General features: G+C 36.8%; 1 pseudogene; it reads left to right on the forward strand.

Annotated features, from left to right (window-relative positions):
* Positions 1-3,541: 3,541 nt before the first annotated feature.
* LOC149822465 (cell division topological specificity factor homolog, chloroplastic pseudogene) lies at positions 3,542-4,039 on the forward strand (annotated as a pseudogene).
* The last annotated feature ends 920 nt before the right edge of the window (positions 4,040-4,959 follow it).

The following is a 4,959-nucleotide window of genomic DNA, read 5'->3' on the forward strand; positions in this document are numbered from 1 at the left end:
TGGTTTTAGAACGAGACAATGCTCAACCAATTTGGTATCCAGGTCTAGCATGTCTTCATAAGTCCATGCGAACACTTCTTTATGCTGCTTGAGAAAATTGGTGAGCCTTTCTTTCCCTTTCGGGCTCAAATTGCTGCCAATCTTGAGAATTTTAGGATCATCTTCTGATCCAAAATTGATATCCTCAGTAGGATCTTGAACTAAGGATGATGGCTCATCTTGTTTCTGAATTGATGCAAATTCTGGTAATTCTTGAAGAGCTGAATCGAATTCTGCGGGTTCTTCTGACTGCTTTGTAGCCTGACCGAATTTTGATCTTGCTTTGACCTGATAAATCACTGTCGGCTTCGAAAAGGCATTTGGATTAAGAACGAGCTTCTTGATAGATAGAGAAGACATTCTGAAAATTGGAGAATAAATTGGTTTTAGGAAAATTGACAATCATAAAACAAATTGCTTTTGTTGATAAAAAAAAAAGAGCAAAGTAATGGCAAATTTGCAAAGATTTGATAATGAGAAGTAAGAAGACAAATGACATTCGTATAGACAAAGGAAACTTACAACTTTATTGAAAGATTGAATTAATCAAATGACAATGATGAAAATGAAACGGGATATCATCCCAGTATGAAAACAAAAGAATAGAAATGAAAAGACAAGCAGATGCCCTCAGTGCGTTCCTTTGACGAAAATAGTGCTCTTTTGTGATCTTTTGCCAGTGAAGCCCAATCCGGCTCTTCGAGGATAGTGCTAAGGAATTACTGGCTCGAGGCGGCCATCTCCATTTTTGCCCAGGCCTTGGAAAGGCTGATAGTCATGATTTACTAAAAGATCAAATCCCTTTTTGGCTTTCATAAATTGGGAAAATAGAGGAAGATCCTTGAATGTGCTGTAGTCAATTCGTCCTTCAATTTTGAAGAATTGTGGGCCCCTCCATCGAGTCATGGCCACTGTATGCTCTGGTTGTTTTGCCATCTGCAGTATTCCTGAATTCTCTTCGAAACAGACCTCTTCAATTCCCCTGATACTAGGGATATTAGTAGTGAAAGTAGGTCTGGGAATCATAGGTTGTGCTAGCCTTTGCTCCAGATCTTCTCCCAGGACTGTTGTGATCATTCCACCTTTTGACCACTTGACGCACTGATGAAGAGTAGATGAAACTGCGTTCGTGTTGTGGATCCATGGTCGTCTCAACAATAGATTGTATATGGGTGACACATTGACCACATGGAAGAAAATTGAATGGACTGAGTAGTCGATGAAAATTTTCAAGAAGATTTTTCCTTTTGCAGTGTGGCCGTGATTGTCGAACCCGTAAATGGTGATTGGGTGTGAACACCCCAAATTTTTCAAAATTTTGTAAATATTTCCTTTTTGCCCCTAGCCCCATTTGTTGAATAATTGAGTCAGTTTTGAATCAAAATTCCGGTTTATTTCTCGAATCTACTAGAATCTAAATCCATTTTCCATATCTGACTTGATTTCGGATCCAGATCCATTACCAAAATCCAAATCTGGGCCTCGTTATCCAAATTAAAATTATAAAAATACCAAAAATAGTTTTTGAATGGCTCGAACAGTCCATCCGGTATCCGTTTGGATCCACTGTTCTCTATTCCTTGATTCGAGATCCAAAATTCGAATGTTTTCTCAAAATTCTGAATCTGAACCCATTTTCTCAAGAAATTTCCAGATTTTAACTCTGAATTCTCATAAAACCCTTCTTTTTGTAAATATTCTTAAAATTTGCAAAATTAGTTTAAAATCCTTCATTTTCTCGCAGTTTTGAAGTTTTATTCCAGAAGCGCAAAAAAATATAGAAAATATCAAGAAAAGAACAAAAAAACAAAAAAATAGACAAAAGAAAACACAAAAAAATGAGTTTTAAAAAACCCCATTTAGGAAAACTTTGAAAAGAGCATTTCTTATGAAATTTCTTGAAACTTTTCAGACTCAAATCGTAAGATTTCTAATGGCCTCCTGTTATAAAATAGGAGGCGCAGGAGTCTCTTCCGCTCACCCGTTTTCACCCCTCCATCGCCTCCTTCCTCACATATCTTCTTCCTTCTTCTGGTGTTTTCCTTTCTGGGCTACTGAAGAGATCGTTCTTCACCCTTCCATCTGAGAATCTGCTCCTCTCTTCCCTTTGTTCCCCTCTCCTTTGGACTCTCCCTAATTAGCAGAAAGTATCAACCATCCCTGCAAGGTTCACAGTGAGTAATCCTCCTCTTTTGCTTTAGATTTTCTGTAAATATTCCTTTCTTTTGTCACCTTGTTCTGTTACGATTATGTTTCTCTTCATTTTTTTTTGCTTTTTTTTAATGCACACATGGTGAGATCGGTCTGCATATAGCAAGGTCGATCCACCAAGTGCTACAGCAAAGGAATTCACTAATTCCAACAATTTTATTTTCCGTTTTTCTTCTTTTATTCTCTCTCCTTCTCATTATTGAATTTCAGAAGTTTATACACGTCGATGCTCTCATCATCGCCTGTGTATTACAGTTTCGATATGTATTTTGTTTTATTTTGATTCTATTTTATAGTCAATTTTCTCTCCCATTTCGAACGCTTGGCTTGCATTTTGCAGCCAGATTTTGGTTATTTCTTCTTTTACTCTTTTTTTTATTTCTTGTAATATTTTGTTCTGTGCTTTATACTCCCAAGACGCCATTTTTGGGGTGGTCTGCATTTTAGAAGACATTTAGCCATGTAACTTATGTTTTGGAGATCTCCTTCGACATTTTCTTTTCTTCTCCTTTTTTTTTATTTATCATTCTCTACCAATAGATCGACACCTCATTTTTCATTTACATCATCCAGATTCTCATCTATGGATGAATCCCACACTCTTTCTTTCTTCCCTTTTGCCGATTATTTCTGATTTTTTTTTCACAGGTCCTTAATACCTATTTACTTTTGGTCTTCTGTTTTCATGTTAATCATCTGTTACATGGGATTTTCTAATTATATTGCTGATCTCTTATGTCCATATTTTCTCTTATTTTCTTTTTGTTGCATTGTATACGATTAACCAACATTAGTTCCTCTGCATCCGTAATATCTTATGCATCAACATTGCTTCTATACATTGATTCCTTGTGGCCTTATCGCATATTTTGGTTCTCTGACATATTTGGATATCTTCATTTTGTTATTGTCTTGCATATTAAAGGTAGATGGCTCAAGGATTACAGTTTTTGTATTTCATATATACATCAATGTGTGTTTGTTTTTTTTTGCTATTACCAGAGTATTCTCATTTCGTGGGTAGCCTCATTCAGGTTCCAGAAGATTTTTAATCGGTATTTCATTTCTGATTCACTCCACAATATCAATTGTGCTTTTACACTTGTTAATTTAAGCATGGCATTTAAACTTGGTCCTGTTTTGAGTCGTCACTCTGTGCATCTTTTATCTCGCTGGCTCGTATATCCCTCTTTGAGTTCATGGTGATTCCTCACATCGATTTCATTATACCTCCTCATGGACATCTCTTGTCAATATTCTGTAATTATTCTTTCATTTTATCTGACATTATTTTGCTTTCATGGGGAACATTGTTTCTAATAGAACACTAAATCAAGAATCTAAAAACCTCATCCTTAATGCTCTATGCATGAGCTTCTTTGAGCATGTGAGTTTGGCTTGGAAGATCTTATTTCCAACACCTGCAGCAAGAAGGAATTCAAATGCCAAAATTGCAAAGCAGAGGTTGAAAATGATACTTTTCTCCAACAGATGTGTTGTTAGTGATGATGCAAAGCAGAAGATTGTGAGTAATATTGTGGCAGCACTATCTGATTTCGTGGAGATAGACTCTCAGGACAAAGTTCAACCGAGTGTCTCAACAGATCCTGATCTTGGAACAATGTACTCTATTACCATTCTTGTCCGACGAGTAAAGCCTGAATATCAAGATTATAATGAGATTTACAGGGGAATTACCAATATAGAGTATATTGACACTGGAGAAAAGTCTGGTTCTGTTGATGTCAGGTTCGAATTCTTCACCCCCAACTGTGATAAACCTAAATGAGGGATTCACATCCTGTCATAGGGCCCTTCTTAAGCTTGATCACTTGGTGTGCTTGATGTATCGTAGCATTTAGGCATTCATTCCACCATGCATTGTTTGGCTCAGCCTAGATTAGACTTGCAAAGATTAATTCATTGCAAACTGATCTGCTTGATAAAAAGACTCATCCAGTTGTTACACTGTGAGGTCAAATTACTGAGTTGAGGTTGGGTGGTTAGGACCAGTTTACTATTACTTTGCAAATAATGTCTATATTCATACTTGTATTGCCCCTCTTCCTTACCTTCAACATCCTTACCACCCATCGCAAGTGAAGAATCTCCCTTATCTCTATCCAATGGAACATAATTTTTTTTTCTCCTCAACAATCAATTGCTTAGGACCAATTTGCTGGATTGTTAGAATGTGCTTATTTCCAGAAACTTTCTTGTTGGATTTCACACTTGAATTATCCACATACGTAATATAAACTGTGGAAGCAGAACAATTCAATTTAACAGAGAAGCTGCTACATGATATGGCTTGGGAGATGAATCAATTGACATACCTTGAATAGTAGCAGAGCTAGGTTTGCTTCCTGAAGAAGAACAATTCTCGCCAGCCTCATCATAGAACTTCTCATCCACGTATGCCATCTTCCAATGTTCCAGGAACAGATCTCACCACAGGGCAGTGAATCCTCCATAGTGGTTCACAAGGAACCACTGTGACCTTTCTTTTCTATAGTAGTTCATTAAAGAACTACTACAACTGTGATTCTTCATAGTGGTTCACAAGGAACCACTGTGGCCTTTCTTTCTATAGTAGTTCATCAAAGAACTACTATAGCTGTGTTTTTTCACAGTGGTTCACAAGGAACCAGTATGGCCTTTCTTTCCTATAGTAGTTCATTAAAGAACTACTGTAGCTGTGATTTTTCA

The sequence above is a fragment of the Nuphar pumila genome, chromosome 11, assembly GCF_984573655.1.
Source record: "Nuphar pumila chromosome 11, dmNupPumi1.hap1.1, whole genome shotgun sequence".
NCBI lineage: Eukaryota > Viridiplantae > Streptophyta > Magnoliopsida > Nymphaeales > Nymphaeaceae > Nuphar > Nuphar pumila.